The sequence below is a fragment of the Canis lupus genome, chromosome 4 (assembly GCF_048164855.1).
Source record: "Canis lupus baileyi chromosome 4, mCanLup2.hap1, whole genome shotgun sequence".
Taxonomy (NCBI): Eukaryota; Metazoa; Chordata; class Mammalia; order Carnivora; family Canidae; genus Canis; species Canis lupus.
In genome coordinates, this window is record NC_132841.1 from 35,169,325 (window position 1) to 35,196,970 (window position 27,646).

At 39.3% G+C, this 27,646-nt stretch overlaps 1 protein-coding gene and 1 long non-coding RNA gene across 3 annotated transcripts in view; one reads left to right on the top strand and one right to left on the bottom strand.

The window, feature by feature from the left end:
• BMPR1A (bone morphogenetic protein receptor type 1A) overlaps positions 1 to 27,646 on the top strand; it is a 140,647-nt gene that overhangs the window by 17,092 nt on the left and 95,909 nt on the right. The gene's annotated exons all lie outside the window — the stretch shown is intronic.
• Positions 22,881 to 23,759, bottom strand: LOC140632150 (uncharacterized). Its single transcript, XR_012029679.1, has 2 exons — positions 23,620 to 23,759; positions 22,881 to 23,091 (listed from the first exon to the last, which is right to left on the bottom strand). It is a non-coding gene; the product is annotated as an uncharacterized lncRNA (long non-coding RNA).

Here is a 27,646-nt window from a genome sequence, read left to right on the forward strand (position 1 = left end):
TTAAATGTAGATTTCCTATTTATATCCTCAGCACTGAATCAACATTTTATTAAATTTTCAGATCAGGGCATTTTCAGTGATACTGAGAGAGAGATGCTTTTGTAAAATTTGTCATTGCTTTCTTTTTTGCCAGTATTCAAGGGTATGTGGCAGTTTACTGTTTTGCTCTTCAAAACTCAGCTCTTCTGAATTTGTTTAAACAAATATGTTTTTAAAAAGTTAGGCATTTTAAAGCAGCTGAAGTTTAAAAGGGGAAAGGCATGAAAAAGCTTTTATTTAGTTTTGGGATGCTTTGTAATTATTAACATTTGTATGTTTTATAGTTTACACAGCACTTCTAGACCCATTATCTCCTGTGATTTTCATTCTCTTGTAACACTATCTCCTAACTCGAGAATTAAAATAGAAAATTGTCAGTTCAGTTAAGGCTTATAGTAAGCTCTTGTGTTCTCCCCCTCCTCTAATGGTGATGCGTAGTGGGGATTAAGGAATCCTGGAAAAGTAAAACATAAAGGATAGAAGTCCCCAACATTTCATAATAACCACTGATCATACTAGTGTAATTCTTTCCAGTTTTCTTTTTCTGTTCTTATTTTTTGCATAGCTTGCTGATACTGAGGATGCAGTGTTAGTATCCCTTCAAATTCACATCTTAAGCACTTCTGATAAAAAATTGCTTTTCATTATTTTTGGGGCTCTGTTTTAGTAAAATTTTTCCCTATTTGAGGGAAAACAATTTGTCCTAGGATCGTTGTTTTTATGTGTATCTATAACATACATATATATGTATATGCAGATATATATCCATACTCTATTTTTTTGAAGATTTTATTTATTTGAAAGAGAGAGAGAGAGAGAGCACACACAGGCACACAAGCTGGGGGAGGGGCAGAAGGAGAGGGAGAACCAGACTCCTTGCTGAGTGGGAAGCCCCACGCTGGGCTCAATCCTAGGACCTTGAGATCACGACCTTGAGCCCAGAGGCAGAAGCTTACCTGCCTGAGCCACCCAGGCATCCCTATAAAATTTAATGTTATTACACAGTGGTTAAGAGCACGGACTCCACTTGGGTTTAAATTAATCCCGCTCTTCTTGGGTTTAAATCCCAGATATGCTTCTTCCTTGCTGTGCAACTAGCAATTTTGGTAAATTGATTTGACAACTCTCTCTGTGTCTTTCCTCATCTGTAAGATAGCAGTAATGCTCCTTAACTCATGGATGTAGAAAATCAAACAATACAAAGAAAAATTTAATATAGAGCACCATACCCAATGAGGATAGAATATGACCCATTTTTTTAGTCATAAAGCAAGCCTCAACAGATGTCAGAAGATTAAAACCATTCATGGTGTCCTCTGACCACAGTGGAATTAAGTTAGAAATCAATTACAAAGAAAAATATTTGAAATTAAGCAATGTGCTTCTAAACCCATGAGTTAGGGCAGCCCTGGTGGCTCAGCGGTTTAGCGCCACCTTCAGCCCAGGGTGTGATCCTGGAGACCTGGGATCGAGTCCCATGTTAGGCTTCCTGTAGGGAGCCTGCTTCTCCCTCTGCCTGTGTCTCTGCCTCTCTCTCTCTCTCTCTCTGTCTCTCATGAATTTAAAAAAAAAAAAAAGTCTTAAAAAAAAAGTTAAAAAAAATAAACCCATGGGTTAAATAAAAAGTTGTAGAGGAATTAGAAATTAATAGGATTCAATAATAGTGAAAATACATGTCAGCAAATTTGGTATACAGTTAATTCTATACTTGGAGGAAATATTACAGCTTTAAAAACATTTGTCAGAAAAACAGGCTAAAAATCAATTATTTAAATGTCAATCTCAAGAAATTAAAATGATTGTGAATTCCTCTTAAGTTTGAATGGAGAGAGTATGGGAAAAGTTTTATATTTTACATCAAATTCCTTTTTTAATAAGAAAGAGGGAAAGGTATGATTTAAATAGAAATAGGATTGCTTTGTTTTCCTATTAGTATTGTTTTAATACGTATGGATGTATGTAAGCAAGCGTACACCGTGGGGTTTGAATTCGTGACCCCAAGATTGCAGGCTCTACAGCTGAGCTAGCCAGGTGCCCTTCCTGTATGTTTGAACTTCCTCTGCCCCAAAGCTTCATTCCCATTTTTCTTGGTTTCTAGGAGGCTTTATTGCAGTATCCTTTCTGAAAACCTTCCATTTTCTTGGCCCTTCCATAGAACCCTTACCTTTTCTTTTCTTCTCTTTTTTTAAAAAGTTTTATGTATTCATGAGAGACACAGAGAGAGAGGCAGAGACACAGGCAGAGGGAGAAGCAGGCTCCCTGTGGGGACCCTGATGTGGAACTCAATTCTGGGGCCCAGGATCATGCCCTGAACCTAAGGCAGATGCTCAGCCACTGAGCCCCCCAGGCGCCCCTAACCCTTAACTTTTCTAAGAAGAACAGGCTTTCTGAAGAAACAGAGAGGACTCTGAGGTAATTCGTTTTGGTCTTTAATTGTTTTTAAGTCTTTAAGACTTGGAAAGTGTAATTCAACTTGGTAAAGCGTGTAACAAGCACCTGTTACAGACCCGAAACTGTCCAGACTTGGTTATTAATAACAGTGAATAAAATAGCCCCGAATTCTGCTTTCATGGAGCTTGTGCTCTAGTGGGGGAGACCAGCATCAAAAAAATCACAAACCACGTTAAGGAGGGCATGTAATGAGATGAGCACTGGGTGCTATTCTGTATGTTGGCAAACTGAATTTAAATTAAAAAAATTACAAACCCTCCCTGGTATATGACTACAGTGTGATATTGTGCTAGGAAAGAAAAGGCTAGAGGACTAGGAGAGTAGATAGTAGAAGACCTAAGCTTATTTATGTTGAAAATAATGGTGAGATAATGTACAAAACTGATTATAATAAAGTGGGGGGATAGACTATGGAGATTCACAGAAAGTATATTTTAAAAGGAAAAGAGAAGAAATCTTAAAATGTGTTACCGTGACTGACTTCGATTCGGCAGTCCAGAGGCCTGAGTAATTGTCCTTAGTCCAGCACTGACTGGTTGGATGGTCTTTCTCAGGACATGCTTCAGGTCTCAGTTCTCCATTCTAGAGAAGGAAAGTGACCAGGACTAGACTACACAATGGCCAAGTTTCTAGTTCCAAAGTGCTAAGTCCACTGGAACTTGTATCAGCACTTTAAAGGGTATTTTTCTTCTGATTATGAAAACTATATATATTGTCTTTAGAAAAATATGGAGACTGTAGAAAAGAAAGACCCTTTCCCCCAAATTTAATTTGTACTAGAGATGTCAGTCCTATATTATAAATTGGGAATATATCAGAGAATCTGACTTCCCCACAGCTCTGGCAGGTAATGGTCAGCAGGATGGTATTAATTAGGATCGGTTAAATTATGCCTCATTAATGAACAAAATCCTAGAATTTCATTGGCTAGACAGAACAGAAAGTTTATTTCTCACCCCATGTACAGCTTGAGTGAAGTAGGCAGCTGAGATAAAGCCTGTCGGAGGTTCTGTGCTCCCGTAGCTGGACCTCATGGCTTTCCTGGTTGCTATGGAAGGGAAGAAAACATGGAAGGGTCTCGTAACCAGCAATTATGTAACTTCAGCAGTCAGAACCAGGCATTTGGCTCACCTCACTGCAGAGAGTAGAGGAGTGTAGTTCTCCCAGGCTTCTGGAAGTAGAGGAGGCCTGCTGTGGGTGAGCTTTGGGTTTCAGCAATGACCTTGCTTTCCCTGGCTGTAGTGGAGTAGAGTGAGGATGGAACCCTGATCCAAGTGGGGCCAGTTGGATTGTTGGGCCTAGGGATTTGCTTTGGGTCACCGGAGACTGACCGGAGTTAGTACTGGAGTGCTCAGGTCATTAGACGCAGATTCAAGGGTGGGATGCAAGTAGCCCAGTGATCAGAAGTTGATCTACCAGATGTGTTGCCAAAATAAGGTATTGTGTAGCTTTGGGAGGAAAAATAACTCCTGGTATTCAGTGGCTTCACATTTCTCAGTTCTGGCTGATTAATGAAGACTTGTAGTTCCTGTAGAGATTTCTTAAGAATATGTATGCTCTCCCAGCACGTGGGATAGTCTCAAAAAGTGAGCGTGTTTTGTGCCATAAAGAAAATCAGTAGATTTTCAGAAAGCAAAAATAAAAGTAAGGTTATGTTTGTATTTTCTGACCATAATGCAACGAAAATGAAAAGAAATAGATGCCTCCCCCCAAAAAACCAGACCCATAAGTCATAAATCCAAAACGAAAACATCTTCTTTCTTTGGGACAAGGGGAGAGACACACATTTTGAATAGCTTAAAGGGATGATCATAACTGAAGTCACACAATTTAGAAGTTAATTACAGTGAGACCACTACATATCAATGTCGCCAGTGTGAAACTTTATGGAAAATTCATCGTTAAAAATTAGTAAACAGGAATTAAAGCTGAATGAACAAGATATTCAGCTTAAACTGATTAAAAGCAAAATAAACCCAAATAAAATAGAACGAAAGGATTAATAGATATAAAATTATAAGTTAATGAAAAATGAAACTTTTTTTTTTTAAGATTTGATTTTTTAAGTGATCTCTACACCCAGCGTGGGGCATGAAGTCACAACCCCGAGATCAAGAGTTGTACGCTCCACTAACGGATCCGGCCAGATGCCCCCAAAATGAAAGAGCCCTTGCCAGTAGAATCAAGCTGGCCGACTCTGGGCAAGCCTGGTTAAGAAGAAAACAAACTGGAGGCAAACATTACAAATAAGCGAGGAACGTCTCTTTGAATATTGACATGAGGGCCTCAGAAGAGGATATTGTGCATAACTTCATGCCATAGTTCCTAGAAATTAATGAAACAGATTATTTCCTGGGGAAAATATAAATTACTAAAATTTTCAGAAGAAATAAAAAAGGTCAATCATCAGTAGCCAATGAAGAAATTGAAAAATTGTTGTTAAACCCTTTAAAAGGGCCAGTTATTTTTACAAGACTTTAAAATAATTGATGATCCCTATATTACACAAATTTCCAGAGGAAAGAAAAAAAAAAAACAAAAGAGAACATGCCCTTTGAAGCAAGCATGATTCTGTTAGTAAGAAGCACAGCACAGGAAAAGAAAACAATAGACTATTTTCCTTTATCACCTACTTGTAAGATCCAAAATAAGATAGTAGGAAACTGAATCTGGCCGAATGTCAGAGCTGTGTAGGGAGGAACTCACCTTGGGATTCAAGGATGATCTGATCTAAGCCAACCTTTTATTGTCATTTACGCTGTATTGGTAAATCAAAGAAGGAAAATAATTTGATCGTTTCCATTGATGACAAAAGATACCAGATAGAATTCAGTAACCGCTTCTGATAGACTAGGGAAAAAAGGAAACTTCTTCAACTTGATAAGGGGAAAAACTATCTTTACAGCATGTAGTAAATCCAACTGGTAAAATATTTTCTATGAAAAAATGAACAACACTAAGCTTATTTTTTAAAAAAGATTTATTCATTTTAGAGAGAGAGTGAGCGGCGGGTGGGGGGAGGGCAGAGGGGGAGACTCCTCAAGCAGACTACCCACTGAACGCGGAGCTGGCCACGGGGCTCCACCCCAGACCCATAAGATCACAACCTGAGCTGAAACCAGGAGTCCGACGCTCAACTGACTGAGCCACCGGTGCCCCACTAAGCTCATTTTAATGCTTCTGTTAGGCATTTAACTGGAGGCCCCCGCCAGTGGAATAAGGGAGGCTAAAGGCAAAAAGGTATAAATATTTGAAAGGGAAAGTCAAGACTTGTACTCACTGCATGTGCTCTTTGCAGAGTGCATAACCTACCTAGAGAAAGCAGGAGAATCACCTGACAAACTTGGGACACTAATAAGCGATTCAGTACCGTGGCCTGCACACGGTGTAGTAAAGATCGGTAGGTTCCTCACGGGACCAGCAGCAGGCGTTGGCTCCAGGGAAGGAAGGGCCTGGTAAGCATGCCTGCCTTGCACTTTCCTGTCCCAGACATGTTTTGAAGTGTGAAGAGAAAGCTCCAGGAGGTGAAGCTTCCCAGTTTCCTGCTTGCCTTAACACAGGAGTCGGATAGCTGAGGGCCCAGCACAAGACGGTTTGCCTCATGATGGCCCCACATAGCCAGAAGCATTCCCCGTGATGCCCATCCCACCTGCTATAAAAAAAAAAAAATTGTTTTTAGACAGCATTCTCTGGAAGAATGCATCACCGAGTTGTTCTCTGGTGAGCCCAGAGACATAGCCCTTAGTGTCCTGTAAGAATACAAGAGACTGTACTAAGGAAGAGAGGAAGAGGATTCCCCTAAAAATAAATTTTTGTTTTGTTTTCTTTTTTTAATGTAACACCCTTGCAGCGAACTGTTCCAACAAGATGGAAAAGTGAGCTTCCCCCTTTCCTCCTCTCTCGCTCTCTCCTCCTCAGTTTACATCTCATTCTAAATCACAGTTGCCACCTCAGGTGTCCTTCTAAAATTTTCTCTCCCTTTACAAAAGTTTATTTCCGTTTTTTTGAATTTTATACAGATGGCATCATGCAGTCTGTGTTGCCGCTTGCCTTTTTCCCTTAACGTTTTCTACGCCTCCCTCGTTCTGTTTAGCGTCACGTTGAACTCACGTTGAGCCTGCGTTTAATCTCTCTTCTCCCCTTCCCTCCAGCCCCTGGAGCCTCCCCGTTGGTCTCATTTCTGGCCATTCTGTTCATCTTACTGACCTCGAGCGTTCTGAAGTTTTTTGGGCAGTCCGTCCCCCTTTTCAGACTGATGTCTTTAAATGTGTAGAATAGGACACATTGGATTACTGAGGAAACCAATTGGAGTGAAATGCAGCCATTAAAGTAATTAAACTTTTTTACATATAGTAGTACGGCCGTTCTGTTATTAACCCATTAAATAACCCCATGGTGGGTTTTAACTACCCTAATTTTTAAATAATGGTGAGGCATAAATAATATTTTCTGTTATCTGCAGCAATGTAACTGGATGAGAATATCCGGTTTTTTAGGTCACAAAGTTGCAGGTGCTGCTGCTGCTGCGGCCTTTGCCTGCTCTCCTAGTTAAATCATGACATTTCAGAGGCGAATGAAACGAAAGATGTCACTTTTCCCCATCTGGCCCATCAGGGCGGCGGCCAGCGCGCTGGGAGCCCTGAGTCCTGCCTCCTGCTGCCCCGGGCCCGGGTGGCCTGGGCCTTCGGCCGCCTGTGTCCTGCGCGGCCACTCCTCGCTGCCATCCTGGTCCTGCCTCCCTGTTGCGGCCGCCCTCGTCACTGAGCTCTGCCGCGGGACGGAGCAGTGGCCATGGCCCTGGTGACCCCAGTGACCCGGAGCCCCAATTTCAGGACCCCCACTCCCTGAGCGCCGCCCCTGGCCGTCCCAGCCTGGCTTCCAGGCCAGGCCGTCCCGTGGCCTCAGCGGCACCGCCGGCCGCACCCCCCGTGGCTCCCTGTCCCCCAGTCTGAGCTCTGGGGGCTCACAGGTGTCCGGCTGCCGGCCCCTCGCAGCCCCGCCGGCCCTCGCCCAGCTCCGCAGCCGCCCAGCCTCCTGCCTCCCGCTGCTGGCCCCGACTTAGTGGCTCACTTGCTGCTGAGACGTCATGCACTTCAGGTCCTTCTGGGATTGGCCTTTTTTCACTTGGCACAGCATCCTCATGGTTCATCCGTGTTTTTAGCCTAGGACGAGATTTCCTTGATTTTTAAGGTCGAACAACACTCCATTGCATGTATAGGCCACATTTTTTTTTACCTGTGAATCTGTTGATGGACATTCAGGTCGTTTCCCCCACTTGGTTTGTGAATAATGCCACATGAGCACAGGTGTTCCGATCTCTCTTTGAGATCCTATTTTCAATTCTTCTCTATTATATACCCACAGACGGAATTGCTGGATTCTATGATAGTTCTGTTTCTAACTTCTGGAGAGCTTCCATACTGGTTGTCCATAGCGGCTGCACCATTATACGTTCCCACCAGCAGTGCACAAGGGTTCTGATTTCCCCACATCCTTGCAACATGTGTTATTTTCTGGGTTTGTTTTTTTCTGTTTTGTTCAGTTTTTGTTTTTTACAAGGGCCATACTAATGGGTATGAGGTAACTTCTCATTGTGTTTTGACTTGAATTTCACTATTAGCGAGTTAAACATCTTTTAGATGCTCGTTGGCCATTTGTATTATCTTCTTTGGAGAAATATCTATATAATAAGTCCTTTGCCCATTTTTTAATTAGGTTACTATTATTTTTTCTTACTAATGGGAATTCTTTGTATATCCTGGATATTGATACCCTATCCAGTATGTGGTTTGGAAATGTTACTACCATTTCATAGGTTGCCTTTTTAGGACTTCCTTTGCTGTGAAGGTTTTTAAGTTTTGACATAGTACCATTTGTCTATTTTTGTTGTGGTGCTTGCTTGTATTTTTGGTGTCAGATTCAAGAAGTCATTGTCCATCCCAATGTCCTGAAGCTTTTTCCCTATATTTTCTTCTAGGAGTTTTACAGTTTTAGATCTTATGCTGAAGTCTTTAATCCATTTTTTTTTTAAAACAGATTTTATTTATTTGAGAGAGAGAGAGCACAATCATGAATGAGGGAAGGGGCAGAGGGGAAGAAGAGGGAGAGAGAGAATCCTAAGTAGACTTCTTGCTGAGTGCAGAGCCCAACACAGGGCTTGATCCATGACCCTGAGATCAGGACCTGAGCTGAAACTAAGAGTCAGACACTCAACCGGCAGAGCCACCCAGGCACCCCCCTTGAGCCCATTTTACATTAAGTTTTATACATAGTGTAAGGGTAAAGATCTATCTTCATTCTTTTGTATGTGGTTATCCAGTTTCCCCAGCACCATTTGTTGAAGCAACTACTAGCCTTTCCCCATTGTGTAGGCTTGGCACCTTTGTCGATAATTTGACCGTATATGCGAATGTTTATTTCTGGGGTTTCTGTTCTGTTCTGTGGCCTATATGTTTGTTTTTATGTTTGTAACATACTTTTTGATTACTGTAGCTTTTTAATATGTTTTGCCTCTGGCTTTGTTATTCTTTCTCAAGATTGTTTTGGCTATTCAGGGACCTTTGAGATTCCATATGAATTTTAAGATAGTTTTTTCTGTTTATGCAAAATACGCTGTTAGGATTTTCATAAGGATTACATTGAATCTGTAGGTTGCTTTGGGCAGTATGGACATTGTCTTTCTGTTTGTGTCTTCTTTAATTTTTTCAGCAATGTGTTTTGTTGTTTTTAGTGCATAAGTCTTTTACCTCCTTGGTTAACTTTATTCCTAAGTATTTTTTTTATTCCTAAGTATTTTCTTTCCTTTTTTAAATAGGCCAATATTTTTTAATATGACCAGCTTCATGTCAATTATTATTAAAAGCATTGAAATGGTCCTAAACTAGAAACATCTTCTATGGTGGTAAACTTGTAAATATACATCTTTCAAAACAAAAAAACCATCTCAGCATTTTTCTTTTTTCTTTCTTTTCATTTTAGTTTTTAGTATTTATTTTTATTGAAGTATAGTTGACACACAAAGTTACATTAGTTTCAGGTGTACAATATAGTGATTGGACCAATTTATACATTATACTGTGCTCGCCACAAGTGTAGCTACCATCCATCACAGTACAGTGCTAGTACAGCACCATTGATGGATTCCCTATGTTGTGCCTTGTATTCTTGGGATTTACTTATTCCATAACTGGAAGCCTATAGCTCCCACTTCCCTTCACTTATTTTGCCCATCCCCCCTACTCCGTTATAAATGGCTTTTTTTTTTTTTTCTTCTTTTTTAAATGGGTTTGTTTTCTTAAATTTCCTTTTTGGATTATTTATTCTTAGCATACAGAAGCACAGCTAGTTTTTGGATGTAGAGTACACATCCTATAACTTTGCTGAATTCCTTTATTCTAACAAATAAGTTTTTATTTTTCCCCCTGTGTGGAATCTTTATGGATTTCTACATATAATATCATGCCCTCTATAAATACAGATAATTTTACTTCTTCTTTTCTGATTTGAACGCCTTCTTTTTTCTTTCCTACCTAATTGCTCTGGCTGGGGCTTTCCAGAAGTACGTTGAATAGAAGTGGTGAAAGCTGTCACCCTTGTCTTGTTCATGATCTTAGAGGAAAAGCTTTCAGTTTTCATCATTGAGTATGATATTGGGCTTTTCATATATGATCTTTATTATGTTGAGGTAATTACTTTCTAGTTTGTTGAGTGTTTTTATATGTTGAATTCTGTCAAATGATTTTTCTGCAGTTGAGATGATCATGTTATTTTTTATCTTCCTTGTGTTAATGTGGTATATTACACTTAATGATTTTCTTATACTGAACAGTCCTTACATCTCAAGGATAAATCCCAGTTGGTCATGGTGTGTAATACTTTAAACGTGCAGTTGAACTTGGTTTGCTAGTATTTTGTGGAGGAATTTTGCATTTATATTTTTCAGGGACATTGGTCTAAAGTTGTTTTCTAATAAGCATCTTTGTCTGGCTCTGGTATCAGAGGTCATAAAATGAGCTTGGAAGTGTTCCTTCCTCTTTAGTTTTTTGGAAGACTTTGAGAAGGATTTGCATTCATTCTTCTTTAACTGTTGTGTAAAATTCTCCTGTGAAACCATTTGGTCTTGGGCTTTTTTTTTTCTTTGAAGATTTTTTATGAGTGATTCAATCTCTGTACTAGTTACAGATCTGTTTAGGTTTTCTTTTTCTTCATGATTCAGTCTTGGTAGGTTATATATTTCTAGGAATTATTCATTTCTTCTAGGCAATCCAAATCGTTGATGTATAATTATTCATCATAGTCTTTTAAATCTTTTTTCTTTCTGTGACATCAGTTGTCGTGTTTCTTCTTTCATGTCTGACTTTAGTTATTTGAGCCTTCTCTCTTCTTAGTCCTTCTTAGGTCTGTCAATTTTGTTGATCTTTTCAGAAAATAAACTCTTTTATTAAGTTTTTCTTTTGTTCTTCTGTCCTTTATTTTATTTCTGTTATAGTCTTTATTGGTTTCTTCCTACAACTTTGAGTTTAGTTTGCTTTTCTTTTTTGGTTCTTTGAGGTGTAAAGTTAGATTGTTGACTGGAGACTCTCTCTTTATTAATTGTAGACATTTACTGCTGTAAAGTTCCCCCATAGAACTGCTTTTGCTGCATCCCAGAAGTTTTGGTATGTTGTGTTTTTGTTTTCATTTGTCTCAAGATATTTTCTAATTTCCCTTAGTTCTTCTTTGACTCCATTAGTTGAAGAGTATGTTGTTTAATTTTCACATATTTGTGAATTGTCCAGTTTTCCTACACTTGATTTCTAGTTTCATTCCTTTGTGGTTGGAAAGGATACTTGGTATGATTTCAGTATTCTTAACTTTGTCAAGACTTGTTTTGTGGCCTAACATGTGATCTCTCCTGGAGAATGTTCCATGTGTGCTTAAGAATGTGTGTTTGGCTGCTGTTGTGTGGAGTGTTCTTTGTATGTCTGTTAGAGCCATTTGGTCCAAAGTGGTGTTCAGATCTTGTTTTCCTATTGATCTTCTGTCTGATTCTATCTGTGATTAAAAGTGGGATATTGAAATCTACTAATGTTGTGTTACTATTTATTTCTCCCTTTAGTTCTGCTTTTCATTTGGGTGCTTTGGTTGTACACTTGCACTTTTGCTGCTGCAAGTGGCTGGAGAATTACCTTTGCTGATTAGTCTTACTTCCAGTTAATGACTGTTAAGTCAGATGAACCCTTTGTGTTGCTCACCAATGGTCCATTTACTCCCCCAGCCCAGCCTAGCTGGTCCTGCAGACTCCTCCTCCTCCTCCTCAGACCTCTGACGTTACTTTCCGCATTCTTTACTCTCAGTACACAACTTCGCTGTTCATCTCACTGAGAAAGTAGATGCCTTAAGAAGATACCCCGTGTGCTGCCTTCCTCTGTCACCATGGACGAACTCACCATCCTCGTAGTAAGGGCCGCGCCCCATGCTGTGCTGCGTCTAATTCCGCCTCTTCTCTCTTGTGGCGTAGGATCATTCTCATCAGCGTGCCAGCATACTTTTCTCTCATCCTAAATGTCACAGCCTCTCTTAACCCCATTTTCCCTTCTGTTGCTCTGTCCCCCCACTCCTTTTTTTTTTTTTTTTTTCAAAAGATGTGCCTATACTTTGTTTCCAGTGTTTTCCTCCTGTTATCTTTTGAGTGGGCCCTCTCTGGTTAGACTCTCCCTCCCAACACCCTGCCTAGACTACTCTTGCAAAGGTTACCTGTGACTCTTCTCTTCTTACTCTTGAATTTTTATACCCGTTAACAGTCCTTGACACAGGTGGTCACTTATTCTCTCTGCACACAAACAGTCTCTTCACTTTTTTCCAGGACTGGTATCCTTCATTGTTTCCCTCTTGGTTGTTTGTTTCTCGTGTAGCAAGCCCAGGACATGGTACTTACACCTTGCCACAGTCTTCCCTTGATCTCATCCAACCTTCAGGCTCTAAAACAGTCTGTGTTTGAGGATTCCCAACTTTTAATCTCCAGCCTGAACCCCTCCTGAATAATATGGATTTATACTTTGCGTGGGTGTCTAATAGGCAACTGAAGTGTCACTTTTCCAAAAGAGAGCTTACTGTTCTTTCCCTCAGTGACTTGGTGTGTCATGCTTAGAATGGCATCCCCTTGTCTGAGAATAATTGAAAACTGAGAACAAAACTAGTTTCTTCTACTTCAAATACCTTATTAATCTACAGTTTATTTTTGATTTAAGGAGTGCAATAGGGCTCTTTTTTTTTTAAAACCAGACGGCCAGCTAGGTTTTCAACACTACTGAATAATCAGTGTTTACCTGGTTGACATGTCATCTCTATCACTCTGCAAATGATATCAGAGTTAGAAGTTGCACATAACAATACCACTTAATGTTTGCGTTATAGATTTCACACTCTTTTCAAACATGTTATCTCAATTCAGACAACACTATGTGAAGTAGAATCACTGATAGCTGTTTAAAAAATGGAATAATTAAAAAAAAATAAAAAATAAAAATAAAAAAAATGGAATAATTAAACAAATTGAATAAGAGTACAGAAACAGTCCTGTTTTAAATTGAGCATCAGGAACAACACACCAATGGAGAAAAGGGCCACTAATTAATCCTCAGATACTTGAAAGATAATTTTTGCTCAGTAAAAACCAATAAAATTTAAAATGGAAGAAGACAACAGTGGGGGTATGAAGTATATAACCAACAGATGGAAGCTTTTAATCCAAAATAAAATTTTCAGATTTCTTGGTTAAGTACTTAGATTAGGATTCAAAGATGGTGAACAGTTAGTTAACATGGGCAGAAATATTTAATAAATAACCACGTGTGAAAATACTGTCTGTGCTTAATTCCAATTAAAGTAAAGGCATGAGAAATGAAGTCACCCAGGGTTACACTACAAACCTATGAAACTGTCAGAGTTATGTGATAAAAGGAAATAGATAGCATATCTGTTTTGCCAGTATTGTAATTTGGACTGATCTCAGAGGAAAAGAATTTGACTAAACATACATTTTAGGGGAAAGGGAAGTGGTGTACTGTGAGGCTAAAGGTTTGACCATACCATTTCTATTCAGTGATGCCTACTATGTCCCTAGCCTAGTAGGGTTTGTTTCAAGGGAGCCTACGCACAAAGTAAATGCGTAGACTCAGGTAGAATATCTTAGTGCTTTTTTTTTTATCACTCTTACATTAATAAAATAAGATTTAAAAAATTCCATTCCATTAATGCTTGCTTTGAACCAAATATGTTTCATGTAAAACAGGGAAACTTTTTTTTTGGAGGGATGGGCAGAGGAAGAAAGAGAATCGTAAGCAGGCTCCATGCCCAGTCTCACAACCCTGAGATCATGACCTGAGCTGAAGAGTGGACACTTAACTGACTTAACCCAGGTGCCCCAGGAGTGAATTTTTCTATTTGGCTGAGTGGTCATAGGGTGAAAAACTCAAAGATTTCCTCTTATCACTAGATTCATTCTAAGCCCCATCTTATTTTATTACTTACACAATTGAAATACAAAAAAAATTGTTCACAAGTGATAACTTTGTTACCATAAGTAGTGTAGCACAGTATTCAAAAGTTGGTCTTGGACCTAGACCCAGACACAGACTCCTAGAGGCACTCAAGCTCATGAATAGTTTTAAGTTAATAACTTTCCAGACCTTAAACTGCATGTGCTCTTTCTTAAAATTGATCTTCCTGTGAATCAGTCTTTCAGGCAATTACTTCTTCCCCACATTCCTCTCCACCGTTCTCCTTTTTCATTTTACAAAAGAATAGCACAAGGCTTCCTCTGTCCCTGCTTTTACCATGATATATTTGCCTTGTGGTGGAAGTACTTCAGGGGAGAAAAGATCTCGAGATAATTCTAAGACAAGACAGTGGTGCTGGAACAACTGGGTATTCAATTGAAAAAGAAGGGAGTTGGATCCCTACCTCATATCAAATGCAAACATTAACTCAAAGTAAATCAAAGACCTAAATGTAAGAGCTAAACCATGAAACTCTCAGAAGGATATGTAGAAATAAATCTTTGTAGTCTTGGATCAGGCACCGGTTTCTTCAATATGACATCAAAAACAAGTAATCAAAAGAAAAATGTGGGTAAGTTGGATGTCATCAAAATTATAAACACTTGCATACATCAAAGGACTGTCAAGAGTGTGAGAAAACTCGCAGAGTAGGTGAAAATATTTGTAAATCATATGTCTGATAAGTGACTTGTGTCCAGAATATGAAAGGAACACTTACAACTAAAAAAAAAAAAAAAAAAAAAAAAACCCTGAATTTTAAAATGGGCAAAGGATTTGAATAGATGTTCCTTCAAAGATGTACAGGTTGGTGGGTCTGCGTGCCACCAGCTGGACCAGCTGGGGTGGGGCCCAGCAACAACAAGAACAACAAAGATGTACAGGTGGCCAGTATGATAGAAAGATAGATAGGTACTTAATATCTTTGGTCATCAGAGAAATGGAAATCAAAACCACAGTTAGATACCACTTCACACCCATTAATTAGGATGGTGAGAAGAGACAGGTAATAACAAGTGTTGGTAGGGATGTGGACAAATGGGAACATTCATACTTTCTTGTAGGGATGTGAAATGATACTGCTGCTTTGGGAAAACGACCTGCTGTTTCTCCAAAGGTTAGACATAATGTTACTAACATGATCCAGCAGTTCCACTTTTAGGTACATACTTGAGAGAATTAGAAATGTTATGTTGACACAGACTTTCACATGAAAGTTCATAGCATTATTCATAATAGCCAAGAAGAGGAAACAACCCAAGTCCACCAACTGATAAATAATAAAATGTGGTCTATCTATGCTGTGCAGTACTCATCCATGAAAGGAAGTGTAATTCTGACTCATGCTACATCACGGATTAACCTGAAAGTGTTATGCTAAGTGAAAGAAGCCAGTTACAAAGGACTAAATATTGTGTGATTCCATTTATGTGAAATGTCCAGAATAGGCAAATTCAGAAAGACAGAAAATGGCTCAGTGGACTAGGTGAGGGGGAGATGTGTGTGCTTGTTAATAGTTATAAGGTTCTTTTTTAGGGTAATGAAATGTTCTGGAGTTAGATAGTGGTGATGGTCGTACAGGTTTGTGAATATGCTGATAGCCACTAAATCGAACACTTTAAAAGAGTGAATTTTATGGTATGTTAATATATCTCCCAAAACTAAACAAAAACCTTGGGGACCACTAAAATGGCAATTCCAAATATTGGTGTTAGCATTGAGGAAGTAAATAGCTTTAATCTTTGGGGAATAAATCCATTAATGGCTTCCAGTGAAATTGATGGATTTTTCAATGTCAGTTTTCGGAAATAATCAGCTGCTCTTTTTGATGGTAAACCTCTATGGGATTTTTCAACAAATAACTCAGAAGGAATTTTAAAACTTGTGTAACTACTGACAAAATGCCTGTCATTCCTATTCACCTATTTAAATGAACATAATTTCTCCGTGCTTTCTTTCAAAAAATTAATAAACAGGGCCACCTGGGTGGCTTAGACGGTTGAGCATCTGCCTTTGGCTCAGGTCATGATCCCAGAATCCTGGGATCAAGAACCCATATCGGGCTCCCTGCTGAGCTGGGAATTTGCTTCTCCCCATACCCCTTCCCTTGCTCATGCTCTCTGTATCTCTCTCTGTCTCTCTCTCGCGTGTGTGTGTACGTGCATTCTCTCTCTCAAACAATATTTTTTAAAAATAAAAACTAAAACAATATGCTGAATCACCTAATTTTAGCAATAATTATTCAAACAGATGAATGAACTAATTGAAAAATGAAAGCCCCATCCATCTCATTAACATATATTTCTGGTAAAATTTTTACCTTTAACGTTGTTAATTTCTTATCAGATCTATAATATGTTTGTCGTTTAAATCCATTGTATATGTTATACTAATGATAATTGAATCCCAAATAATTTTTTAAGCTTTTAGAGGCTTACTTGTGGTCAAAGGAAAAATTTTTAAAAATTTCCACTTAAACTGCAGACATGTATGACTGAATGATTAATAATAGACTTTCTAGGTATAATATTGGGCTGGAATGTCATTAGTGGCAAAACCACACCCAGTTGTGTAGTGACGGATGCCTGTACTTTCCTTTCATCTGTACGTAGGGCAGGATTTCTGCTTAGACAGTGTGCTCATAGACAGATTGCTTTTTAGAATTGTAAGATTTTAAAAAACAAAATAGTCAATTGTTTTAGTCTGTTTTGGCTGCTAGTATGAGATACCATAAACTTGGGGCTTACAAACAACAGAAATTTATTTCTTACAGTCTGGAGGCTGAGAAGTCCAGGCTCAAGGCGCTGGCATCTGCTGTCTGGTGAGAGCCCACTTCCTGGTTCATAGATGGCCATCTCTTCTCTGTATCTTCACATGGCAGAGGGAGCAGGGGAGCTCTCTGGGTTCCCTTTTATAAGGACTGGAGTCCCATTCTGAGGTCTCTACCTTGGAGACCTCATTACCTCCACCAGCAGATCGAATCACCTTGGGTGTTTAGGATTTAACATGCATTTTTGTGGGATATGAACATTCATTCAGTCTATGACAATTGGTTATATAGTACAGTTGGTACATTCGTTTTCTGTTGCTGCTATAACAATCATCACAAACATAGTGGTTTAAATAGCACAAATTTATTAGGTTACAGTTCTGCAGCTCAAAAATCCAACACAAGTCTCGCCAGGCTAAACTCAAGGTGTCCGCAGGCCTGTGTTCCTTTCTGGAGGGCCTCCTAGGGGAGAATCTGATTCTTTGCCTTTTCCAGCTTCCAGAGGTTGACCACAATCCTCAGTTCACGGCCTCCTGCCTCCTCATCTTCTAAGCCAACATGGTCTCATCTTTCTGACCCTCTGTCATCTCTGTCTCTCTCACACCATAGCTGGGAAGGGTTCTCTGCTTTTAAGGATCATGATTAGATTGAGACCAACAGGATAATCTCATCTCACTTTCTGCAAAGTCCCTTGCATGCGAGGTAACATTCACAGGTCCCTGGGTTAGGACATGGATGGTCTTTGAGGGGACCACGATTCTACACAGTTGGCTTCTTTGTCGGTTACATTGCATTAAATTGTCAGATTTATGTATTTTGATAGATGTAAGGATTACAGTTAAGTGTATCAGCATTGTGACCTTAGGCAAGTTATTTACTTCGGAGCCTGTTTCCTCTCTGGTGCAAAATGAGTAATAATGCTTACTATTTACTAGTATGCACTGAAAAAGAAATAGTTTGGGGCTATAGACGAATCAAGAGAATTCCACAAACCTTTTTGTGACTGTCTCAAGCAAATTCGTGGCCACCTAACTCACAAGGTTGTTGTGAGGATCAAATTATGTCATGAATGTCGAAGTGCTTTGAGATGTGGAAGAGTCATAAAATCTTGCTGATATTTTAGGTTACCTTTAAACATTTTTGACAGTGTTGAGAATGTTCAGTATCCTTTGATACCTGGCTGACAATTTTTTTTTTCAGGTTTTTATTCTCTTCTGGATTTTCAAACTGATTTGTCTTCTTTATTAAATTAGGATAAATGAAGAGATTTATAAAATTTAAAAGTATATGTAACTTGCATAATTCTTTGAGACACTAAGATTTTAAATTCATATTTACCCAGACTATTTGCATTCTTATTTTTTCTTTTGGAAACTTCTAAGGAGCTATTTACTCTGTTGTAGAAGCAAAATAAATACTAAATCCACCTCGTGATAATAAGACTAATTGTTCTTAAAACCTGAGCTGCATTTTTAAATCTTGCATAGCGGACCTTCACATAGCAAAAATAAAGTCTTCGTTTATAATTGGCTTGTCTGTATATTCGATGTTTGACACAAAAATATCACTATAAAGCAAAAACCATTTTTTAAAAAGTGATTTGATTTCTTATTTTTTCCCCTTACACTGTACTGGCAAATAGATATTTTTCCCCTAAGCAGCACAAAGATGCCATTTTGAGAGGTTAAATTACTTTCTAAATGTTGCTGTGAAGGAGGAGAGAAGGAAAAGAGATCAAGTTACACATTCTTTGTTCCAGAGCCTACCAGTGCACTTCAAGTTTAGAGCGGCACTGGTGAGGCTAGGCTCGCTTTTGCTGCATTATCTCCAACCCTGCCCCCACTTAGGGAGCAAGACACAGATATTTTCTCTGACAGGCCCCCAAAGAGAGCCATTTTAACTTAAATATTTGTAAAAGTCACTACTTTTTTCTATTAAAGGCTTTACTTTTATATAGTTTAGCTTCCAAGTGAGCCTAGGTTATTTCTTCATATATTTAGAGGTATTTTTTTAAAATATATTTTCTTTGAAAGGCCAACAAGTTATATTTTTATATTGCAGTTAAATTTAAATCAAATTAATATTGAGTTAAATTTGGAGAGTATTTTAAATTGTATTTTGAGGGGAAAAAATAGCTTTGCTGGCACAAAATGGCATGAATTGGACTGTTTGTGTGCTTTCCAAACATGGTGGTAAAAAGTCCCCAAAGCAGTTACAATATTTCTTTTGTTCTGTATCCTTGCTGCTTTTAGATAAGTGAAGACTTTAAAAAGACTTTTCACATAAAAACTGTCATGATAATCCCAGTGCCATATCCTGAATGTTAATTCAATTTACGTTGTAATTTTCCCGAGTTTAGTTTTACTAAGAATACAAACTTTTTTTTAACCTTTAAGGAAATCATTTTTAAAAAATGGTTATTAATGAACGTGCATGTTTCCCCTGCTCTCTGAAAATAGTGTTCCTAGGAGAATGTTCCTGGTAAAAAAACAAAATGGCATGAAGTGAGGAAGCAGCTACCGTTAATTTATATGTAAAATTTTTGAGCATTCCCAGTCCTCAAAAATAACTTCTCTTAGGCGTTTCTGATACCTTAAGGACACATCTTGCTGACGAGTGCACTAGGTAAATGGAGGTAAAGCGCTCCCGTCTACCCAGACAGTCCAGGCCCGGGCACTGGCGGCTGAGATGCGGAGGGTTGTTCCAGGGAGGGTGCTCGGGGCGCCCCTCCGGCTGCTGGGTGCGGCTCCTGGGGGGGGCTCCCGGCCACACTGCACTGAACGCTGGTTTTGCTTTTTGCCTTTTTTTCATAGAAGTGAAAATCCTTTCTGGATTTCTTTTGGTTAGTGAAAATAGTCATCAAAGCAAAGTGGCCCGGTTTGAGCTTTTCAAAAAGCGAGGGATCCTTATATTTCATAAATACCTTTTATATGTAACTTGTCCCGTTTCTGAGGGTTTAAAAAGCTTAAGCATTATTTATAAACTACTCATACCTCTGTTAAACATTATCAGTCCAATAAAAAGTATTGAGTCCCCCCTCCCCCGTATTTCTAGGTCATTTTAAGTATTAATAATGTTCGTCAATTTTGCTTCATACTCTCTCAACAGGGTCACTATCATCAGTAGTCAAAATAGTCACATTTGTATCAGTCTTTTTAGTATTTCTAGAGTAAGTGTCATACTTTCTAAACAGACTGTTGTCTCAACACCCTTTCTCTAAAAGAAAAAAGTTACCCAAGATAAAAATTTGTGATTGGGCATTGGGTATGTTTTTCTTCTTTCTAGTGCCTGAATGTATTTCCTTTTTTTTTTTTTTTTTGCCCACTAATAAGGATACTGGATTTGGCTTTCTATGTTGTATCCCTAAGTCTGTAGTCTTAACCTCCGCTTCTCTGTTAATCACTCCTTTTCCCTCTTGTCTGAGAAGTCCAAGACTTCTTGATAGGCAGAGCCAGTCTCTTACCTTCTCCATGAAGCTTTAATTGCAGCCAGGCTCCTGGGCATTTCTTCCTTTTCTCTGCTTTGGTAGGGCTTCTAATGCCAGTTTGTCCTGTTGATTTTCTTCCTCAGTATTTGTTTCCTGTCTCTAATTTGATTTAAAATAATTATACTAGCCACCATTTGTGTACCTACAGAATGCCTAACACTGTGCCATTATGGGGGATCTTTAAAGTAACGTGGTAGAGTAGGTATTACTTTACAAGGAAAGTGAAAGCCAGCCATACTGTACTGAAAGCTAGGTTACGTGTCCTCTCTCTGGCTCCTGTCACATCATATCTGTGGAGTACCTTAACTGTATTAGATTTTTATAAATATGGGATGATAAGATGACTCCTGTTTTGGTTCAGCTATCCTTTTATAGGCAGTTTTTGGAGGGGGCAAGAAAAGCTGAGCTTGTTAGCATTTGTGAATTCTTCATTCTTCAAGTCACATGGCATTGTCAGGACCAGATGGGCCTTCTCAACTTCATGTGTCTATGTATGGACCTTGTTGCAAGAAGATTAACCTGTGGTTCCCTATATTATTAACAAATCTATGCCTGAATGAAGCAGAGAAGATGTTTAAAAGCGAATAGTGAGAATAGAGGATATTAGAATGTTACTTAAGCCATTAAGTGCGTGCATATGTATTTAAAAATTAGATGTAGGTAAACCTTGAAGAAAATAGGAAAATGGAAATAAATCTCATGCGAGATCTTTAATGTATTTACATTTATAAGTATTTGTATGTTTGAACAGTTTGTACATTTGTTATTATATAAAATTAATTGCAAGTGAGATTTGAGACACATTTTGGACACATTTTCTTAAGCATATCTTAAAAGCTTTTATATTTATTCCTTATATTATTAGGTGCCAGTTTTCTTACTGGAAGACTGACCAGTGTTAGCGCTTTGCTGCTTTTGTACCTTCCTAGCCCATGTTATTCTTACGTTTCTTCAAAAGCCAAGTAATTGGCCCGTTTATCACAATTTCTATATACTTAAAAAGTTAACATGAAGTTTTTTCACCTGATTTCAATAAAAGTTGCATTTTAACCATTCTTTCCACATTATTTGATAAATGTTACTGGTTTCATTTGTTTTTATTTTATATAAATATGTAACGCGCATTGTATTTAAATGTTCATGGAGTCTCGGACTTAAATGCTGATAAGTGTTTTTCTTTTTAAAATATTGAGGTTTATTTGTGTGCGTGTCTTATAAGGGGAGTAAGTGGCTTTGAAGAATTGAATTTAAGAAACTTACGCTAGGATATGTAAAATATAAGTAGAATTGGGTATTTATAGAGACTTAATGTAAGCCTTCAGACTAGTGTTCTTAAAGGAGCCACTTGACTGGATCAGAGCAGTTGTCTTTCCACTTCCCTCATTGTACTGAGCTTCTGCCCAGGTTTTACTTAGATTTGCACAACTTTGTCAGAGCTGTCACAGCACCCCATTCTAAATTTCCTTGGTGGCACTTATCATGACTGTCATGAAATTGCTGTTTGTATGGACAAGATCTGTTTTCCTTCCTAGAAATCGTGAGCTCCACGTGAGTGGGGAACCGTGTGTGTTTCTGTGTCGCCGGGCCCAGCACGCAGGCTGACCTAGCACACACGCCCAGGAATTCTGTGGTGGCAGCAGCCCGTGCTCTTTTTGTAGTCCTCTTTAATTAATGAAAAGCTTTGATTTTTGTAAAATGGTCAGTGTTTTGAGAGGCCCTGGAAAAGAAACGTGAACCAAAAAGAAGAGCTGACTTCAATTTTACTTGTCTTGAAAATAACTATGACTCTCTCGGTGCCTGGAAGATCAATGGACCTAAGGAATTTAAGGAGTTGGAATGAAGGTTTAGCTTTTTTTTTCAAAGGCTGTCATCCTTCAATACTTTTACTTTGCATTTTTGTTACTGTGATTTAAGATGGTTGTAATTATTCTTGATTGATGATACCTGTCAAAAAAAAAAAAAAAAAAGCAAGCCTAACCAACCATTTCTGCATTCTGAGGGCAGAGAAACAAAAACTGAGAACTTTGTGAACTATTTTAAGTCGTCTGTAAAATGAGATAATAAAATGTATTTTACAAGGTAATTTCAGATTTAATGAAATACCAAAGTGTGAAAATGCTTAGTAATGTGCCTGGCACACTGAAGGTGCTCTATAAATGCTAATTGTCATACTTACATAGATGTATGAAAACTTCTCAAGAACAAGTGTAAATTTAAAGTGAATTCCATTCTTATCCCCAAACTAGTATCAAAAAGCAAATATGATGTATTATGTTAAAAAAGAGAACTGTTTAATGGTACTTGGTGATGGTGATAGGTCTTTAACCTCACTTTCAATCTCTGAGTATTGTAAAGGCTTGTGCTATCCCTGCTTGGAAGGAAGGGTGACCTAAAATCAAGAAAAAGTGAAAGAGAAATAAACAAACAGATCTGCTATTATTCCTTTACCCAAGAGGTTGTTAAAAAAAAAAAAAGAAAGAAAGAAAGCCCTGTCAGCTTAATTTGGCCTGCAGGCATTTTATTTTTGGCGTATACCGTATTTTTTTTTTAAATTAGTTGCAAACGATTAAAAATTGGGAGATTTTTGCAAAAAGGAAGCCCAGATTTTTTATTCTTCTTGAAAAACTGGATGATAGGCAGCGCAGGTCCTTTGTTCCCAGCCCACAGCAGGCGTGGGGCGCGGGCGCCCTGTTCACTGGCGCTCCCCGGCGACTCCCCTCTGAGCTGACCCCGCGAATCTCCGTCAAAGGCGAGAAATCGAAGATGGACCCGCTGGTATTTTAGGAACAACACGAGTGTATAATTTTCTGTGGAAATAAAGCACATTTTTACACGCGTCTGTCAAAAGACCACAGTTTGGGACTTAAGAAAAAACGTATACTGAGAAGTATGGTCAACACAACGTGTGGAAAAGACGTGTAATGAAAACTCGAACATCAACGGGAATCTTTAAAAAATGAGAATGAAGTCAAGTCAGCGATGCCGCCGTGAGGAGGAGATCCGGCGTCTGTGGGGAGGCATTCCTGGGCGGAAGGTCTCTCGTGTGTGACCTGCGGGTGTGGCGCGCCCACGACGGCCCGGGCCCCGACCGCCAGCCGCACCGGGCCCCGCCGACGCCGACGCCGACGCCGACCGTCCTGCTCCAGCGCCGCCGCTCTGGGGGGCGCGGACGGGACCGCGGGCTGTGCGCCGCCGCCCTCCTCCGTGCTCCGTGCTCCGTGCTCCATGCTCCCGCGCGGCCCCGTCCCGCCTCAGCCCTGCCGCGGCCCCGGGCACGGCGTAGAGCAGGCCTCGGCCCTCCCCGCGCGGCCCCGTCCCGCCTCAGCGGACCTCACCGCGGCGAAGCCCCCGTGCTGACGCCGTAGGCCCGGCCCCCGTGGGCGCCACACCGCGGGCCCCGCAGCCTCGGGCGACGCGCTCCGGGCTGCGCGGAGGGACCGAGGAGGCGGAGAGCGCGGCCACGTGGGGAGGCCCGTGCAGCGTCGGGAGCACGTCGAGGACACGAGGACGCAGCAGGGGGGGCGGGGCTGCGCGGCGGGGGCGGGGCTGCGCGGCGGGGGCGGGGCCGGGGCCGGGAGCCCGGCGGCTCTTCCCCTCTGGCCCTGCTCAGCGCCACCTGCTGTGACGGGGTCAACTCGGGTCACTGGTACCCACTCGGCTAGAGGAGAAAACCAAGTCGTGTAGGGACTTCTTTCTTTACTTAGAGTACTAATTTTTTTATTTTATTTTATTTTATTTTATTATTTTATTTTTCTTAAAGATTTTATGTATTTATTCATGAGACACACAGAGAGAGAGGCAGAGACCCAGGCAGAGGGAGAAGCAGGCTCCCTGCAGAGAGCCCGATGTGGGACTCGATCCTGGGACCCTGGGGTCACGCCCTGGGCCGAGGCGGCGCTAACCACTGAGCGACCGGGGCCCCTAGAATACTAATTTTAAAAATTGGTATCTGGGCTGCGTGGTGGTGCAGTTGGTTAAGCAACTGCCTTCGGCCCAGGTCCGGGTCCTGGGGCCCTGGGAGCAGGTGGGAGCCTGGCTCCCTGTTCAGCCGGAGAGACCCTCTCCCGTTGCCCCTCCCCCTGCGCGTGCGCTCTGTCTCAAATAAATAAATAAAATCTTTAAAAAATAAAAATTGATATCCATTTTAGTAACTCAGTATCAACTTATGGGAAGTTCCCTGAATTTTAGGTAATTTTTCATTCCAACCAAAGATAGCAATCACAGAAATGTGAATAAAAGGAGGTAAGTACTTTTGATTATCCAATAACCTCCTGACCGTTACAGGAAGAGCCAGTTGTCAAAGTGGAAAATTGTTTTCTTTAAAATGAAGTCAAATGAGTAGAATACAACACCCTGATCTTACTGCCCTAGCCACAACCCTAAAAGCACACCGTAGTTGGAATACTGTTGTAGGCTTATTAAGATTGCTGCATAAAACAGGAAAAATTGTATTCAGTGTTATCTCCAATAACAATTTACATCAGCCTTTCCTTTATGGTTTCTAGTTTTGATGTCAAACTTAGAAATTCCTTCCCCATTGCAATATTATTTTCAACTTCTTTTATAGTTTTACATTTTAACCTTTTATTTATCTGGAATTACTCTTGTGGCATGAGGCAAGGATCCAATTTAAGTTTTTCCCCAAATGGTTACAAAGTTCTCTCAACACCTTTTATTGATTTGAGATGTTGCTTTTATTGTATTCTTCTGCATCTCTGGATCTACCCTTGGTCTCCTGTTATAATTGGTCTCTTGACAGTAGAATCACACTGTTTATATTGATGTTGCTTTCACTATATTTTAAAACTTGGTGAGGCAAATCCTTTTTTCCCAAAAGTGTGGGATATTCCAAAGTTTATTTTTCCAAATGTCTGCAGAGTCCTTTTGTCTGATTCCATTAAAAACCCTGTTAACATTTATTCATTGATTTGGAGAGAACTGACATTTTTACAGTGTATAGTTTTCTAACTCATAAAATGGCATACTTTCCTTTTTTATTAGTCTTTTTGAATCTTAGTGAAGTTTTGGAGTAATTTTTAAGTGCCATTGTGAGATTATTTTTCCTTTATATTTTGTAAACTTCTGTTAATATACGAAGAGCTTATTAAGGCCACCTGGGTGGGTCAGTGGCTGAGCATCTGCCTTCGGCTCAGAGCGTGACCCCGGGGTCCTGGGATCAAGTCCTGCATTGAGCTCCCTGCATGGAGCCTGCTTCTCCCTCTGCCTGTGTCTCTGCTTCTGTTTGTGTCTCATGAATAATAAATAAAATCTTAAAAAATAGCTTATTAATTATTGTATATTTAAACCATTCAACTCTTTTTTTAAACACTTTTCCATTGATCCTAATGGAGTATTTAAAATATATATAATATGATCTGTAAATGATGATAACCTTGCTAAATCAATTTTAATGTATTCTCAGTTTGGAGTTTAGTATTAAAGCACTTAATAGGACTAGTGCATTGAGTTTGGTTGATTTTTTTTTTTTTTTATACATTCTGGTTATAGAGTGCAAGGTTGGTGTTTGATGATTTTTTTTTTTATTTTTTTTTTTGATGTTTGATGATTTCTTCGAACTTTGGTGAACAACAGTGAATACAAGTATTTGTGTTCTTAAAAATCTTCATTTTGTGAAAGTGTATCTCAGGTATCTGAATAGTATTTTACTTTAGCATAATACTCTGTAGGTGGTTTTATTGCTGTTCTAATTCTTTTGGGGTTTTTTTGTTGTTGTTGTTTCTGCTTAGAATAGCAGAAAACTATTTTCTCCCAGTTCTGGAGGCTGACATCCAAAATCAAGTTGTTGCCTAGGCCATACTTTCTCTGAAGGCATTTGGGAAGGCTCTGTTCCAGACCTCTTTGCTTAACTTCTTGTAGCCTCAAGCATTCCTGGGGTTGTAGAAGGCTGTTTTCTCCCTGTTTCTTCTGGACATGTCTGTGTCAAATTTCCTGTTTTTATTTATCTTAAAAGATTTTAAAATATTTTAATTTTAATATTTAGTATTTTTTATATTTTAAAATAATTTTAAGATGTTTTTGACACTTTTCCACATTTGTGTCATTCTCTGATTCTCCCTTTCTTTCATCTGCCTACATACATACACACACACTCACACTCACACTCAATTTTTGATGAACTGTTAGAAAGTAATGTTTAAATATATGATAGCTTTTTACCATTTCTGCTGCGTTTTTCTCTTTTACAGGAACAAGGATATTCTCATATGCAATCATATTTAGGGTATCAAATTCAGGAAATATAACATTGATATGGTACTTTAATCTACATCTGTCTTCCCCTGTTGTCAGTTGTCTCAACTAAGTCCTTTTTAGAATTTTTTTGCCTGTAGTAGAGGTTTGAATGTGGGATCACATACTGTATTTAGCTCCGTGTCTCATTTTGAAACAGGTCCATAGTTGTCTTTTATTTTGTGTGACATTGACAGTTTTGAAGAATATAAATGAGTTATTTTATGCCATATTCCACCATTTGGAGTTATCTGACATGTTTTCATTATTGGATTTAGGTGGTGCATCTCTGGCCAGAATTCTCCATAAATGATAATGTGTCCTTTCTCAGAGTTTCATATTCAGAGGCCTAATATGCTTGTCCTACATTTAGTAATGTGAATTTTGATTGCCTGGTCAAGATGTCCATTTTCTCCATTGTATAGTTACTATTTTCCCCCATTAGAACTAATAAACAATCTATAGAGACATACTGTAAGACCATACAAATTTGTTTCTCATTAAATTTCTCCATAAAATTCCATTTATTTCCTCATAAAATATTGCTAGTGCCTCAGAATGTGACCTTACTTGGAGATACTGTCTTTGCACAGGTCATCAAATTAAAATGATACTATTAGAGTGGCCTCTAATTTAATGTGTTCCTTATGAAAAGGAGAAATTGAGGGGCACCTGGGTGGCTTAGTCGGTTAAGCGATTGACTCTTGATTTCAGCTCAGGTCATGATCTCAGGGTCATGGGATCAAGCCCCATGTTGGGCTTTGTGATCAGCAGGTAGTGTGCTTGAGGATTCTTTCCCTCTCCTTCTGCCCCTCCCCCTGCTGTCTGTCTCTCGTAAATAAATCTTTAAAAAAATAAAACAAAAAAGGGAAATTGGGACACAAACACGTGAAGATACAGGGGGGAAAATGGTCATCCTCAGTTAACTCACCCCCAGAGTTAACTGGAAACAATATATAGGAACATTATGTATATAGGCATTAGTTGTTGGTACTGTGTGTCATTGTTTCTAGTCCCTTTCAGTGAACATATTTAGGAAATACATTTTTAAATTATTTTAAAAAAAAGTTTTAGTTTGTACAAATAACCAATTCTAATCCATCCCCACAGGAT